The 17821-nt window shown below is 42.5% G+C and overlaps 1 protein-coding gene across 5 annotated transcripts in view; it reads left to right on the top strand.

Annotated features, from left to right (window-relative positions):
- The first annotated feature begins 306 nt into the window (after positions 1–306).
- The window catches only part of PLS1 (plastin 1), an 86563-nt gene continuing 69048 nt past the window's right edge, over positions 307–17821 (top strand). The window contains exon 1 of one of the 5 annotated variants that reach the window (XM_039489941.1): positions 307–354. The gene's annotated coding sequence lies outside the window, so the exon portion shown is untranslated. Of the gene's footprint in view, positions 355–15691; positions 15717–15848; positions 15906–17090; positions 17250–17678; positions 17716–17821 lie in introns of those variants that run through there. The other 4 variants (XM_039489938.1, XM_039489940.1, XM_039489932.1 and 1 more) reach the window with 4 other exon arrangements.

The raw sequence follows: 17821 nt of genomic DNA, 5'->3' as shown, positions 1-17821 counted from the left end.
TCTCCCAATTTCCCAGCAAGGGCAGGGCCCCTGGTTTCCCCCTCCATCTTTCTCCTCAAGGGCAGAGATTCTTGGTGCCCCCATCATTGTAATTCCTTCGGCCACAGACTATCTAATGAAGACACTGGACACGGACACCTTGGTAGTGCCACTCAGTCCTGGCCAGCCCTCTGGAGGGAGCTCGCCACTCGGAGCCGAGCGCCACTCCAGGGACGCAGTAGGATTGGCCTCGGCAGCTGCCTGTCCAGCGGATGTTCGGTGGCTCCCGATAGCTGCTAGCTGGTGTCTTCTAGTTCGCAGCAACTGGCACAGACGCCGGAGCAGGAGGAGGAACTGATACAAGACCAGCAGCAGGTAAAGGGGTCTGGACACACCCTTGTATTAAATGTGCCCTCCAAGTCACCTTTTGGAGGGCGGAGGAGGTTCCTTGGCTTTGCTGACAAGATGCATTTAATGTGGTTCCCAGAATATCTCCGGCACAACTTTACGCTTTTTACAATGCATTCTAGCCAGCCAGCTGCTGCTCTCATTGGGAGGGTTATATTCAATATATTTTGAAACATTCAGATTATTTTTAAATTTACATTTTAATCATTCTAAACAAACAGACTTTAACACATAAAATATGAAAAACAGAATAAAATCCCCCAAAAGGCGCTTGCAGCAAGTTGATCATGAGGAACTAGACCTATCAGATCTCACCTTGACAACATGCTTCCTCTCACCAGACACCAAATTAAAGGTATATTTTAATAGAGTGAATAGGATATGATGGAAAATACGGAACTCTTTTGAATCACATATTGCCCTACATAGTCCGTCTGCAGGATATGGAAACAAAGAACGAGTTTTCTCAGTGTGTAAGTCTAAATGTAGATATTAATAGCCAGGAGACTAGGCAAGGGGGAATTGTAGTTTTGATTTTGCTTTCCTAATTGGGAGATAGTGTCTTTATTGTATTTGTTTTCAATCATATGAACCTCTTGCTTGCAGTGTTTATGGTGATGCATGTAAGTACATGCTGAAATAAAATCCTCTTTTGTGGTTTCTGTTTCTGGTGCCAGTTTCCCAGCTCTGAAGCTTGAATGTTGCATGTAAAACAGACAAGGAAATGAAATGGATGTGCCTGTGTCCCAATATCTGAATCGTTTTAAATGAATGCTCTTCACGAAGTTGTTGGGAGTTCACTTTTCAGTCATAATTGGTCACACTTTTTCCCCCATGATATGTAATATATACAGCTAAATTTAAATATCTGTCTGCTTGATCTACCCTTTGAAAATCAAAGCCCTATTTGATATGATAGGAAGGAACTGGGATATTTCAGGAGACTTTCAAACACACAATTATGTTTAATCTTTATTTTTTTAATTATTTATGGCAGTATTTGCTGCTAGTTGAACATACTGTATATACCAACCCCTTTGAGTGTCATTCCCAATGTGCAGTCAGCAGTCCTTAAGCTTTGCTTGGTGCCTGCCGTGTGGCATTGAATTATGGAATGAAAAGACCAGAGATCAGATTAAACCAGAGATCCAATTTGCAATTTTCTGGTAGGCATATACATTTCTGCAGAATTTAAGCTTTAATTTAAAAAACAATTGTCTAGCCCTTAGGGTTGTGAAGATAACCTTCCCCTTCCAAATGTGAACTGATGCAGCACTGTTTTCCTGAGTCTGCAGCTAAGCAGAAATAATAGAAAAAAATGTGAACTGCATTATTTCTGTTAACTTTGTACACAGTGGCAGTTCAAATGTCAACATTATTAACTGTTTAATTGCTGGTAATTTTAGGAAAAACATCTAGCTATTTTGGGACTGTAGGACCAATGTGGGTAGAGTATTAGCATTTTTTTAGTTCCTATCACAAGCCCAGAGAGGTTGTATAACACAATTTTATTAGGCCATAGGGTACATAAGAGCACCACCAGGACACAGAAGTGCTTAAATAAGTATTTTTCCTTACAAGCCTCCTAGTCCAGCAGTGAAATCACAATAATGCATTTATGACATATATTTCTATAACATTTCACTGTGTTATAAATTCAGGATTATATATAATTTCATTTTAAGACAGGGCCAGCTACTATCATATGCCAATTATGTCAGTATGTGATACTTCTACTTTTTCTGTGAGTGCCTCTTCTATGAAATGGCCTTACCTAACAGTCCACCACAACCAAGTCCTCTGATAAAATAGGAACAATTAATTGTGGGAGCCTAAGTTTCTCCCATTTGTCAAAGCTCCCCGTGCTATTTCCTTTCAAATGATGTAATCTTATTGCCAAATCTCCCTGTGCCTGCCCTGCCCTATTGCTAAAATTCTCCAATATTCCCCTAATGGCAAGAAACCTTGACCTGCCTCATACTCAAATCCCAATGTACTATGTGGGCTATGGAAATCTTCTAGAGGCTCCATATGTCTTACATTTTACAGAGCCCCACAAAACCCAGAACCATCCCTGTTTCAGTATTCATTAGCAAAGACCAGACAGACAATAAGTTGCTCATAACTTTTTTTTTTTGACAAGGATCACTTCTTCTATCTCTCTTTGCTGACTTTCTCATTTTCTTTTGAAGTCCCTGCAAGCTCCTAATTAGCATTTGATTTAGTATGTTAATAGACTTCTATTGTAAGAAACATAATTGTTAGATAAGGAAATATGTGTCTCCCACCTACTGTATGGAGAAGTTTGTCTCAAGACATGACTGATCTCCCTTTAACTACAAGGCTTTAAGAACATAATTTACAATGTGTATATACATATCTTCTTACACACTATCTGCACATACATCTGACAATTATTATCATGACCAGTGTGACACAGACTTCATTAGAGGCCTTACATGACATTCCTTGGCAGATTAGTGTGTAGACACCAGGCAGAAGGCATCTGTGTAACACTTATGTACCTCTGAGTCCTCTCCCAGTTGGTACAAAGAGGTCTCTGGGTCACAACCACGTCACCGACTCACCTGAGCCAGGGGGCATCTTGAGAAATAAGCTTGCCTAATTTTTAGGAGCCCAGTTAATGTCTAACTCAGGATGAGCCACCTAAGCCTTACTTTCCACATAATAAATCATAAGTCTCTCATTGACCTAAGCAAAAAGTAGTCAGAATTAGTCTCTGACCAGGCCTGACTTCACACAGAATTGACCTTTAATAGAAGCAGCCAGCCTTTTTTATCTGGCCTGATGGGCCCTGGTTGGCCTCCGACTGCTCTTAGTCCTTCTAGATGCATGAGGACTAAGTAGTTCTTGTTCCTCCAGCAGCTGACCCAAGGCAAACCCTGAAGGGCCAAATTCACTGCCATTCTCTTCTTAAAGGGCCACTTCCAAGGGCAGGGTACACTAAGGCAGTCAGGTCTTTGGCGGAGGCACAGAATGCCTGGTACACTCCATCATAAACCAATGCACAGTGCAGCTGCTGTGCTAGCATTTGGTGTACTAGGAAATGTTGACCCACTGAAGGATGGCATGATGATCAGACCTGCTCAAAGAAGGGCAGTCAGGTTGGTGGAATGAATACCTAGGCCTTATAGATACCAATTTTATGTGAGAGCAAGGTTCTGATTATAATTTATCAGTTGTATGGGGCTACAAGTACACCTGATAGCCTATGTGTTTACCTGAAGGTTTATTTCCATATATGGTCATGAATGTTCACACTAACCTATCTGACAGAATGAATGATTGCCTTGTAGATTGTACTGTTTTCCTGTACATCATAAAACTAGAATGGAATGGCACAAGTTAAAATGAAAGTAAAATCTAGTCCTTAAAATGAATCCAGTAATTGTAATATTAGTTTGATTACTGAAAATAGAATAAGAGATAAATAAAAATTGATTAGAAGAAAAGATTTAAAAATAAAACATTAGGTAAGGACTGAAAACTAACTGGCCACTAAAAAGCAAATGGGTAGAAATTCAACCTGTTAGGTAATAATTGGAGATATACCAATCTCCTAGAACTGGAAGGAACCTTGAAAGGTCATGGAGTCCAGCCCCCTGCCTTCACTAGCAAGACCAATTTTTGCCCCAGATCCTTAAGTGGCCTCCTCAAGGATTGAACTCACAACCCTGGGTTTAGCAGGCTAATGCTCAGACCACTGAACTATCCCTCCCTCCCAATATATATGTTACAATAGAGCAAGTAAAGAAAATATAATACATCACAAACAAGTAAAAATGTTTCTTGTGTCTCTTATTTTAGATCTATATGTTATATGGATAAGCCCTGATCTTGAAAACACTTATGCTTTAGCTTAATTTAACTTAGATGAGAAGTCTCATTGATTTAAATGGGTTTACTCATGGTGTAAATTTAAGCATATGTGTAACTACATAATTAGTAAGTTATTTGGGGTTGGGATTGGTCTTGCATATTTGTAAAGCATCTAACATGTTTTTGGGTGCTATAAAAATTGAATTCTGCCAAGCCTATTTATATTTTTCATATATGTAATTTTGATGGATAATATCAGTGCGTCACAGTTGCTGGAGATTATCGAGGTAGGTCTGGAAAATTATTAAATAACAGTAGATACTGAGATTTAAAAAGTTAGAGTTTCATAAACTGCCAACATTGGATGTCAAAATATGCAAAGTAAATGCCCTTAAATCAACAAATCATACCGGTTTTTACAATTAATTGAACTGAAAGGGTGGATTTTATGTTCCCAGAACTTCTGCATTCCACCAGCATAAAATCAAAAATACATGGGCTTTATGTGGATGGAACGGATTTCATTTCATACAAAAGTTTGCACCCATATCCTTATGTTTAGCACCCATATCACATGCCAATAGCATCTAGGGCCTGCCTTTTTACACCAGTGACTAATTAAAGAGAATATTTTCATAGCACTCAGAAAGACATGTGGAATACTTATGGCAGAAATTCTTCACATTCTTGGGGGTAATTGTTGCTGTGAGAAACCAAATAGTCATTGGATCTAAAACTGATTAACAAAATGTCACTGGATGATACCTGTAATAGGATCGGATTCCAGCAAATAGAATAATCGCCAGAGGTGGCAGGTTTGTAGCAATTTTGGTGGTGCCCAAAACCAGCCCCTCCAAACTCCTCCCCTCACCAGCCTAAGGCTCTGGGAGGGAGTTTGGGTGCAGAAGGGGTGAGAAGATGGGCTCTGGGAGGGAGTTTGGGTGGGGGAGAGGGTCTGAGGTGCAGGCTGTGAAATGGAGTTTGGGTGTAGGCTCTGGGCTGGGGCAAGGGGTGGGAGTGCAGGAGGGGGTGAGGGGTGCAGGCTCTGGGAGGGAGTTTGGGGGCAGGAGAGGGTGTGTGAGAAGTGGGTAGGGATGCAGGCTCTGGGATGGAGTTTGGGCGGGGGCGGTGTGTGCAGGAGGGGGTAAGGGGTGCAGGCTCTGGGATAGAGATTGGGAATGGGAGGGGGTGTGGAGGGAGGGGGTGCAGGCTCTGGGAGGGAGTTTGGGGGTAGGAGGGGGTGTGGAGGGAGAGGGTGCAGTGGTGAGGGCTGTGGGGTGTGTCTGGGGATGAGGGGTTTGGGGTGTGGGAGGGGCTCAGGGTTAGGGCAGAAGGTAGGGGTGCGGGGGGCAGGGTGAGGGTTCTGGGGCTGTGGATGAGGGGTTTGGGGTGTTAGAGAGGCTCAGTGCTAGGGCAAAAGGTTGGGGTGCAGGGGGTTAGGGGTCTGGCTGGGGATGCGGGCTCTGGGGTGGGGAAGGGCTGGGGATGAGTTTGGGGTGCAGGCGGGCTGCCCCTGGGCTGGGTCCAGAAAGGAGGACTCCTCTCAGCCCTTTCCCCCCCGGCAGCACACTCACCCTGCACCACTGTCACTGCACATGTTCCTAGGGCCTCTCTCAGGTCCAGATAGCCCCTTCGCTTCCCCTCTGGTGGGTGCCAGGGGCAGGGAGCTGCCATCACATATGCGCCTCCTCCCCTGCTGCTGCCCCTCACTGTAGCCTCACTGGGGGTGGGGGATGGGGCTGCCCCTTGCCCAGTGTTGGGCAGGAGCGGTGACTATGGGCGGCGGGGATGGGACCCTGTGCTGGTGGAGGGTCCCACCAGAAAAAGGAAGGGACTCCGAGGCAGAAGAGCAGGAGCAGGACAGTCTGCCCTGGCATTAGCAGATGGGGGGCACTAGGACCCTGCAGCGGCAGTTGATGCGGGAGCCAGAAGAGCGGAGTCAGGGTGGAGCTGCAGGGGAGAGGCAGGGATGCTCCGGGGAGGTGCATGGGGGCATCAAGTGGGGGCTGGAGGACACTCGGGGGAGGTGCAGGGTGGGGCAGCAGGCGGGGCCGGGGGAGAGACCCTGCCCCAAACATTGGTGGAGCTGGGCCCCCAAGCCCTGATTATTGCTGGAGCCCGGGCATCATGGTCCCATATAACTTGCTGCCCCAATAATCACAGTAGCTAAGGAGCCCAAATCCTGACTAACTACTAGGAAGCAATGCATTCTACATGCAGTACTAAAAAAAGAAATCTGGTCAAGCCAACACCATGACTTTTGGGTATAGAGGATTTGGGGAGGTTTGTAAACCATGTCCTACAGAATGTCATAATGATAACACCAGTCCATTTCAGCCTCGAAGTTCAAGCACTTGACTAATGCTCATCACTTATTATGGTATGGAAAAGGACATTTAAAAATAACTAATGTTAGTCAGATGGAATTATATAAATAAGGAGTTCTGGTTATTAATGTAAAAGACAACACCACCTTTGAAGTCTATATGATGACTACAAGTCTTCGTAGTCTTTCATGTCAAATTTTATTGGGAGACCATTTTGACTTTATTGGAGCTATTTATGTTAAAAAGGGGTGGGGGAGAGGAAGGGCAGCAGAATCAAACATTTAGTAAAGGGGACTCCTCTTCAGCTCTCCCATATGTGTGTGATATAATTGCTAGTTACATGATTTAAGCTTTGGTTTATTGACCCATTAGATTATACTGACCTTTTGAATGTTTTCCATTTAATCAGAATGCGTGTAGACACCCATGTACCAGAAATTGCCTTATTATGGTATGTTTGTTTTTCATATTACTAAATATAAAATAGTGAATGAGTTCCTGTTTTTTTTTTAGACTCTGAATTATTCTAGTTAGATGTTTCTAAAAGGAATAAAGATGATGCATTGTAACAGCTCATCAGTGAGATTACAGTAGATTCATTTACAGCATCACTAAGCCTCAGGGATAAATTATTTATAAAGGAAAAGAAATGTGTATGTGTTGGTGGGGAGGTGATTATCATCTTTCTTCTGGTGTTCTCTTGTGCTTGTTCCCTTATCAGTGGTAGGTATTAGCCAAAGCAATCTGCTCAGGTATCAAAGTTAGAGTATTAATTCATTTAAAATTAGCTAACCTTTTCCTCCTATTATAGTCACTGGTAAATTTCAGTCTGCATTTATGAGCCACCCTCTGGTAACACCTCTGCAATGAGATAAAAGCTGATTTACAGGCCTTATATGATCAGGAAGATTTTATTTACTTGAATGCTAATTTAAAGGATCAGAGGGGTAGCCATGTTAGTCTGGATCTGTAAAAGCAGCAAAGAGTCCTTTGGCACCTTATAGACTAACAGAAGTTTTGGAGCATGAGCTTCGTCAGATGCATGACACCCTGCAAGGCACTGCATTTAGCTGTATGGAGTGGAAATCCATCTCCCAGCGCTGCACGTACTCCACCTCCCCGTGGGGATTAGCTTACAGCGCTGAGAGCCGTGTTTACACTGGCGCTTTGCAGCGCTGTAACTTGCTGCGCTCAGGGGTGAGCAGAGATTTGGGAATCGAGATCAATTTTTTTTTCATGGCTCTGTCATTAACAAGCAATGTAATTTTGGATAAATCATTAACCTTCTATGGCTCAGTTTTCCCATCTGTACATTTTTGGTGATAGTAATGCTCATTTATGTAAAGTATTTTGATATTTTCAGTTGAAAAGTACTCTATAAGAGTCTGATCCAGCACCCATTCAAGTCAATGGCAATGCTTTCACTGACTTCAGTGGGAGTGGGATCAGAATGTTGTAAACTAAATGTCTAAAATTTACACTTATGTAAATACAATGAAATAAAACTGAAAGTGGAATAAATTTCTTATCTCAAAGTCCTCTCTCTGAAAACTATGTCTTGCCCTTGTAGGGGAGTTGAGTTGTCAATAGGATGATAATGAGAAGCATACTTTATTACTTTATCAGCAATAGGAACCCTTTGTATACAATTTAGCTTTACTGCATGTATGGAACTTTGCTTCCTCAAGTGCTACAAAATGTGTAAGAGCTGTCATAGAAAATTTGTTGTGCTTGGTTGAAACATTCCACTTTAATTTGGGACATGATTGATTGATTGATTGATATTGCAATGTTAGAAATGCTAATACAATTAACTAAAAAGCAAAAAGGCATCACAGCAAATTGGAAAGGCTACAATTATTACTATTATGTCTTGCAAACTTGGGGAATATTGTAGCATTATATTCAGAGTATGAATCTGCACAAACTGTCACATACAGGGTATTTCATTCTTAAGCATTTTAAAAGCCTATTTTTAAACAAGGATATTATAAATTTATGTTGATACCCAGAATACTCAGAATCCAAGTTTAGCTGAGTAAAAAGTCAAAATGTAAAGTAAGGGAGATCTGACTTACAGGCTTACTGGATTTGAGCTATAATAAGTACAGTGTTCTATAATTGGTAAGATGAAGTTAAAGGCACATCTTTCTTCACATTGTGGAATTCTAAGTCATTAATTTAGAGTAAACCTTTAGTAGACCTTATGCATCTGATGGTGCAGGAAGACTGATGATGAAACCTTTAAATATCAAATAATGTCTTTAAAAATTTTCAGACTGCATTTTAAGTTTGTATGCCCTGAGCAACAGAGTTCTGTGAGGTTAGTGTTCTTCCACTGCTGGAAAACAGAAAATAATCTCTCTAATGCAGCCATGTAAAATTCTACTCATTGATTTGCCACAGGTGTATAAAATATTAGATGTTTTCATTGTGACAGTAAGGATGGATGATTTTGCGAGTCTGAGGCTGGTAAATTTTCATCCTGATTGTGCATGGCTATTATTATGTATCCTTGAGCTGAATGTTTTTTGCTGTGATCCAATGAGGAAGATTAAAATAAGATTTCAGTAAAATATACAGACTTTTCAGTGAAACCAGTCAACCTTTCAGCCATTGATAAAAGAGCCTGTACTTCCCATATCAAGATAGCACAGGAATAATATACATATATACACACACTCACATATCAAGGAGAAATAGGGTTGCCAACCTGGCTCCAGGATTGTCCTGGAGTCTCCAGGAATTAAATCTTAATCTTTAATTAAAGATAATGTCATGTGATGAAACCTCATGTAATTCATCCAACCAAAGTTGGCAACCCTAAAGAGAAATAATAGGGCACTGTCAAGATTGAATTGGCCAAAATGTTACTTTGTTCTGTTTGTAAAATTATGAAATTCTTTACCTGTGTTCACCCTCTCTAGAATGCTTCAACGCAAAAAAAACCCCACCCCACCCCCAACTCAGCTCACATAGGCACCCCTATAAATAGCAAACCAATGGAACCAGGTTTTCAAAAGGACTCAGGGCCAGATTTTCAAGTTGTCACCACCAATAACTGGGACCAGATTTTCAAACTGCTCAGTGCCTAGTAGCTTCCATTGTGGCACATATGGCTGGATTTTCAAAGATTCACTTATACTGGCACTTAAATAGGAACTCAGTTTTTTTTAAATTTATCTCTTGGTGAGGAAGAAAAAAATATCACAAAGGGAACAGACTCCCAATGTAAGCTTAACAGTGAAAAAGATTAATTTTAAAAATGGTGTGAGATTTATGGTTATGTCTGTATTTAAAACACTACAGGGGCCCAGCTGCAGCTGTAACACGATAGTGCTTCAGTGTTGACACTACTTCATAGTCTCCACCATAAGTGGATTCATAACAGGTCCTCCCTCCCTCCCTTCTTTCCGTCCTTCCTTCCTTCGGGAGAGGTCACCTGGGAGTGGTCGGCTAAGGAGTTTTTGCCTTTACCTAGGCCTTGCTTCAGGAGCTAAGGACTGGAGATCTGCTCTTCTTGTTGGTCTGCCACCAACTGAGCTCTTTCCCCCACATTAGCTCATTAACCATATGTTGCCCCCTCACAGGTAACCCCCTATGCTCCACACACATAAAGAACAGGATATTCACCAAGCTTACGCTCATGGAGTTTCCTCTTAATATTTGCTGTTCGCCTCACTGCAGAAGTGGAAAAGAGTTCAGTATCCAGTAGCCCTAGGGATCTACCAGAGGCAAGATACATCTGCAATACCACGCATTCCTCCTGCTACCATTTGAGTAATATAGACTGCCTCCTTGCAGCGGCCAGGAGCTTCTGGCCTCATGGGGAGGATGTTTCCCCTACTGCTGCCTTTATTATACTTGCTCTGTTGATAAATATTGAGGAATGCCAATCTGCAGTATTTCCAAATCCTGTCTATTCAAAAAACACAAGTCAGGCCACATAAAACATATGTTTTGCTTAAAATTATGAGATTTTGGGAGTTTTTTAAAATGAACAATTTGGGAATTGTCTTCTGTTTTCTGAGCTTTATGGTTAACTTGGGCCGCATTTTCAAGTTTTTCTCTACATCCATGGCAGCTAGAAACTTACTGTTTAAAAAAATTAAAGCTGAGATTCTCACCTAATCATGTGGAGTTAGGGCTTTGAGGAAAAACATTAAATAAGATGAGACTCACAATAAAATCATCAGATTTGGCAACACTAAGTTTGTAAACTTTTACTGGAAGTAAATTTATTTGTTTGATTATGTGGTACAGTATCAGTAAGTGAACTTAATTTGTGTTCCAAACAAACTGGCTTCTGGGGCTTTGAGCAATAAAACTTCTCTTCTTCTTCATTACCAAACACTATTTATCAACCCAAATTTAACAAATATGTATCTTCTGAAGGCCATAAACTGAATAATAGATAACATTTATCGATCTGTCAAATCTGCAGAGGACATATGGATTTAAAGTACTGCCATTTCCACTAACTGTCACTTGCAGATTGGTCAAATGATGGGGAAGGAGAGACTTCCATAATGAAAAACATCCCAATGAATTTTCCATGACGAAAAATCCCGGCTTGCTGATAGTGTAGTATCTGATCAGTCTAATCTGTTAATAATCTTTTGAACCATGTTGAGCTGGACAGGAATTAGCAGGATAACAGAAGGCCATTCTCCATCTGATAATTAATAAGAATGTGAATTCACTTGGAACTGTGTGTTAACAATAATTGCAATGAATTAAATTTCCATACATGTATATGTTAGATGTACTGCTGGATGGAGACCTTTGTTCATTTTGTACTACTATACTTAATGATCATTACATAATTAACTTCTGGGGTGACCTTAAAACAAGCTCCTTAGTATTGGCTAGCCCCATGGCTGTTGGCAGGATTTCTAGTGATTGTAGCGACCTAAGGACTCTTACTTCAGAGACTAGCAGAGATCGGGCATGTTGAGAGAGACACATATGGTTTCCTGGAGATTGATGACAGCTACACCAAGCTTAGACCACCCACTGCCTATCATGCTACTTGTTCACTGATAGTTTTGTTCATAGGATTTTAAGATGTCTAGTGCTAACCACATTAGCATTGTTATACCCCAAAGAGAGGGAAAATGGGTCATAATGATCTTGTCTTAAAGGACAAATCATTTCTGAAGGTATGACTGGTATGGAAGCCTAGATTCTTCAGTGAAAAACATTGACTTGGTACAATCTGTTCTACCTCTTAAACAGCACTGAATCTAGAGCAAATAGAGGCATGGGAATGGGGGGGAAAGGGATTGTTGGCTGGCAAAAGGCATTAAAGAAATATGTGATGTTTTAATTACAGAAAAACTTTTGTAGACAGGTCCATTAAGTAAATTGCAGTAGTTTACTGGATTTCACATTCCAGTAAGAAGCTCTGGAAAGATGATCTATACAGCACTAAAGGTGTGTAATTGTAATTTACTGGTAGCAGCAACAAACATTGATTGTGAAATGTATTATGATAAGCAATCACTGGGCAAGCAACTATTAGATATCATTGGGAAGGTGTTAGTGTTTAGTTTAATTTTCTTTTATTCTCTTTCTGATTACTTTCCTCCTCTTATTATATATATGTGTTGGGGTGAAGATGATATTTGACTGAGGCTAATGTTTTAATTGAATAGTCATTGGATATTTAAAGATGAAGTATGGTCTACTGCAGTGTTTCCCAAACCTGGGACGTTGCTTGTGTAGGGAAATCCCCTAGCGGACCGGGCCGGTTTGTTTACTTGCCGTGTCTGCAGGTCTGGCCGATCGCGGCTCCCACTGGATGTGGTTCGCTGCTCCAGGCCAATGGGAGCTGCTGGAAGCGGCTCAGGCTGAGGGACATACTGGCCGCTGCTTCCAGCAGCTCCCATTGGCCTGGAGCAGCGAACTGCAGCCAGTGGGAGCTGCAATCTGCCGGACCTGCAGACGCAGCAGGTAAACAAACCAGCCCAACCCGCCAGGGGCTTTCCTTACACAAGCGGCGTCCCAAATTTGGGAAACACTGGTCTACTGGGTAGGACAGCAGATGGTAAGTCAAGATTTTTGCAGTGTTGCCAACTCTCATGATTTTATCAAGAGTTTCACAATAGTTGGTGTTTCGCTAGAAACCTCAGCTCCAAGAGTTGTGGTGTTATGTAAGAATCTCAGTTTGTTTGTTGTAAAAAACAAACAGACAAACTAAGTTTCCAGATTGTGTGGTAGTGGACAAAAGATTGATAATATGATCTAAGTGTAATGTCAAGTCTCAGAAAACAGAAGGCAAGTAGAATCCAGCATTTATTATTTTTAAAAATCTCATGATTCTTTAAGCAAATCTTATGATTAGCAGGGGGGTCATAAAGGCTGAATCATGGTTTTTGAACACTTGGGGCTGCTATTACTGCTTCAGAGTCTATTTTCTGTTCTGGCACTAGCTGTGCAGGGCTGGGCTGCATTGTATAGTTTACTATGCCCATCTTTAAATGGGTATAATATTTTAAACCTATCTCACAAAGTTTTTTGAATCTTAATGTTTATAAAATGCTGGAAGATCCTTAAAAGTATTATATGAGAGCAGAGTGATATTATTGGGTCAAATCTTGAGTTTCTGATTCAAGTTTTACTGAGTTCTTAGGCAAAACTCTCAGTGAAGTTAATGCCTAAGTACAGAATTCAGGATTTGTCTCATTATCCAATGTATATCTCTATGATATGTAATGCTGTAAATTCCTATTAACAGTAGTGGGAGTTAGTGCATAATTCTACCTGTATGATGATGCAAGAATGTATCTGCATAAATCTAATTTAAACTGAGAAAAGCAAAGACATTTAGGTTTGAGGCTGCCATTCCATCTTTTACTCATTCCTGGTATTGCAGTAAACTTGATATGTAAGATAAATGTAGGCATAAAAGGGTGACTTGAAGACACAGTGGCAAATGTTAAATCTAAACAGCCTTGCGTTTGTTAGTACAAGCTAAATCCTTAACATGTTTGGCATGGTTTATTTCAATTTAATCTCAGTGTCATGGGAAAATTGAAGTTAGATTTTGAACAGAGATCTTCCATTTCAGTAAAGAAACTAATAACCAAATGGGTTACATCACTGCACATTTCCTACTCTGGTTTTTGGACTGTTTGGACATGCACAGGGCTAGAGCTAGGAAACAAAAGCAGAGATCCCCAGGGTCAACCTGGGTTAGCCCTAAAAGCAGGGCTGCCCGGAGGGGGGAAGGCAAGTGGGGCAATTTGCCCCGGGCCCCACAGGGGCCCTGGAGTGGGGTCCTTCACTCGCTCCGGGGGCCCCAGAAAACTCTCGTGGGGCCCGGGCCCCCGGAGCTGCTTCTGCTCCCGGTCTTCGCCGGGGAGGGGGTCCTTCTGCTCCGGGGTGGAAGGACCCCCCGCTGCCAAATTCCCGCCGAAGCGGGCCCCGCCGCCGAAGCGGACTGGGAGCAAGATGAATATTTTGTGATTTTTGGTGTAAGGGACAATTTATCACTAAGTCCAGCTTGCCTGGATGGCAAGATAGACTGGAGTGCCCAGGGGGGCTGTCTGTGACTCCATGGTGAAACTGTTGTAGTGGTTCAGGAGTTCACATTTGTTACTGTGTTTGTGAAATCTCATTATAGAACATACCACCAGTTTGAAGTGTCTGCCTGCTTTTTGACAGTCTGCCCTGCAGTTGGCACTCATGGTCATGAACCACTGCAGACAGCATGACTTCAGTTTAGTTAGAAAGAGAACTTGTCTCAGTTTCCCGGGAGACTACGGGGTTCAGATTTTGGCATCCTGTGCTATGGTGGCTGCACTGTGGACCCAAATCCTATTATTTCAGCCCATGGCGAAACTTCCACCTTGCGCCACGCCCCCACCCAGCTAACCCCTCCCCCCCATGGCAGCTAACCCAGCCCCCCACCTGGGGAGCCCACCACCCCTGCCCCGCCCGGGGACCCCCCCACAGCAGCTACCCCCCCTTCGCGGCAGCTAACCCTGCCCGGGGAGACTCCTCCCCCTCCGCGGCAGCTAACCCCACCAGGGGAGACCCCCCACCCTGCGGAAGCTAACCCTGCCTGGGGAGACTCCCCTCCTCCGCGGCAGCTAACCCCACCAGGGGAGACCCCCCATCCTGCGGAAGCTAACCCCACCAGGGGAGACTCCCCCCCTCTGCGGCAGCTAACCCCACCTGGGGAGACCCCCCACGGCAGCTAACCCCGCCTGGGGAAGCCACCCCAGCTCACCTCCGCTCCGCCTCCTCCACTGAGCACACTGGCGCCGCTCTAAGTCTCCTCCCCTCCCAGGCTTGCAGCGCCGATTGGAGGAGACTTAGAGCAGGGGCTGTGTGCTCAGTGGAGGAGGCAGAGTGGAAGTGATCTGGGGCAGGGAGCGGTTCCCCTGTGCACCCCCCCCCCATTACTGCGGGTGGCCCTCCCCGTGCCCCAGATCACCTCCACTCCACCTCCTCGCCTGAGTGGGCTTTTAGGTGCCTCCAACCACTAGGCGCCCTAGGCGACCGCCTAGTTTGCCTAAATGGTTGCACCAGCCCTGTGCTCTCTCCCCATTAGCTTCCCCCATTTTGTCCCTATGTTCTGTCAGTCCCTCTCCCCCATTATGTCCCCTTTCAGCCCCATTTCTTCCCAGTCCCTTTACCTTCCTGCCAGCAACACACAGCACCTCTTAATTCCCTCATATCTTGGGCTCCACAGTGGCCAGACATTCACCAGGGGACAAGTGAGGGGAGGCAAGGAGAAGGAACTTTAGCTACATAGCTGTGTGACATGGAAGCAGGGATGAGGATGAATGTGAGCAGGCTGCCAAATGTGTGAGTGTCAGGCAAGATGCATGATGTTTGGCAGCCCTGCCCTCCACACCCTCTGTAAATGGATGAATGCTGTGTATATTGGGAGGTGTTATACTAGCACAGGTATCAGAGGGGTAGCCTTGTTAGTCTGGATCTGTAAAAGCAGCAAAGAGTCCTGTGGCACCTTATAGACTAACATACATATTAGATCATGAGCTTTCGTGGGTGAATACCCACTTCGTCAGACGCATGTAGTGGAAATTTCCAGGGGCAGGTATATATATATATATATGCAAGCAAGAAGCAGGCTATAGATAATGAGGTTAGTTCAATCAGGGAGGATGAGGCCCTCTTCTAGCAGCTGAGGTGTGAAAACCAAGGGAGGAGAAACTGCTTTTGTAGTTGGCAAGCCATTCACAGTCTGTTTAATCCTGAGCTGATGGTGTCAAATTTGCAGATGAACTGAAGCTCAGCAGTTTCTAGCACAGCCATTCACAAGGGCAAAGACCAATACTATGAGCTGACAGTCAGTGGGGCTACAGGATTTCTTAGTGGGTAGGTGTAGGAGAATTCTGCTTGTTTGAAGAGACAAGGAAGCACCTGAGTAACCATACTTACAGTATGGAAGACTCTCCTGGGGAAACAGAGACTCTGAAAAAGACTTGGCAGTCATGGTAGATAATCCACTGCACATGAGTTCCCAATGTGATGCTGTGCCCCAAAAGGGCTAATGTGATCCTTGGTTGTATAAACAGGGGAACATCAAGTAGGAGTAGGGAGGTTATATTACCTCTGTTTTTGGCACTGGTGCAACTGCTTCTGAAATACTGTGTCCAGTTCTGGTGACCTCAGTTCAAGAAGGATATTGATAAATTGGAGAGGGCTCAGGGCAGAGCCACAAGAGTGGTTAAAGAGTTGGAAAATATACCATACATTCAAGCAGCTATATCTATTTAGTTTAACAAAGAGAAGGTTAAGAAGTAACTTGATTACAGTCTATGAGTACCTACATGGGGAACAAAAAATTGATAATGTGATCTTCAATCTATCAGACGAAATTATAACACTATCCAATGGCTAGAAGTTGAAACTGAAGAAATTCAGGCTGAAATAAGGTGCACACTGGTTGATGCTGGTGATTATGAAGAAGTGTTCGTTTTTATTTTAGTTCTTGTGTTGTAAAATCTTTGAATTAGGGATCATTGTCTTGTTCTGTGATTGTACAGCAGTTAGCAAACTAGATTCCTGGTCCATGACTGGGACGCCCTAGCTTCTATCACAATATAAATAATAGTAATAATCAGTTACAATAATTATTAATGATAAATAATAATCTTCTTATTTGTAGGTTAAGTCAAATTGTGCTATAATAGTTCATTTATGTAAGCTGTCAAATTTAGATTTTATTGGTAAATTATAATGCGTGTTTGATTTATAGTCAATAAATATAATGAAATTTTTAAAAGAACAGACATTTGGTCTATAAAGGAGACATATTACCTATTATGTGCCACACCTGTCCCGATACACACCAACTGAAAATAACTGAGATTCCATCTGTTGATCACCAGCTACTGATAGTCTTACTTTAGAGAAACCCAGGAAGTTAATCAATATGGATTTGCAGCTAGTGATTTTGAGCAGGTAGTTCTAACTGTGGTAGCAAGAAGGGGGAGCTGTAATGTTGATCAGGTGCTGGCAGCCACAGCCATTTTTGCCATCCTGTTACCTAAACTTGCAGTTGATCTGGGTTAAAGAACATGGGGGTAACAAGCACTGGTGCTGTGTCTATACTAGAGCTGCCACATTAATACCACCAATGGGGCCGCATCAGTGGTAATACAAATGCAGAAAACTTTAAGAAAAAGCTCCATATATACAAAGCCAGAAGAGGAATAGGTGTGTAATTTTGCCATTTTACTCTTTGCACCTTCTGTAACTCCTCACCTGATAAAATGACAGTAACTATTTATGTTGTAAGAAAAAGAACAAATATATAAAGAGTTTAAAAAATTGATTGTTAAATTTTTTAGATGACAAAAGAAGGTAATTTATTGTACTGTATTTCAAAAGCCAAAGAAGTTCACATTCTTACTACATCTGCACTTTCATTTTCCTTCTCTGCATTTTTACTGACATAGGTTAAATACCACACCCACAGAGTAGGTTGGACTTTTACCAAGGCAAAGGTCTTCCATGATAAAATCGAGAGTAGGTAGAACCTTTAGCAGATTTCTTTTTTCCCAAACATTCACTTTGGGGAAGAATTATTTGGAATCCGCCAGTACAAGATGCACAGTTGATCTGATTTAACATATATCTGGACAGTAATTTTCTGGTGGTGTTTAGTTGTCAGCTAATACAGGTATGCTTATTAATTTATCTTTTTATAGCACAAACTGGTGAGATAATGGTTTGGCCATAATCGCTCTATTATCTACATTGGCATCTGTTCAGCAGGGAAGGAGATT

The sequence above is a fragment of the Mauremys reevesii genome, linkage group 9 (assembly GCF_016161935.1).
Source record: "Mauremys reevesii isolate NIE-2019 linkage group 9, ASM1616193v1, whole genome shotgun sequence".
Taxonomy (NCBI): Eukaryota; Metazoa; Chordata; order Testudines; family Geoemydidae; genus Mauremys; species Mauremys reevesii.
This window is presented reverse-complemented; position numbering and strand designations above follow the sequence as displayed.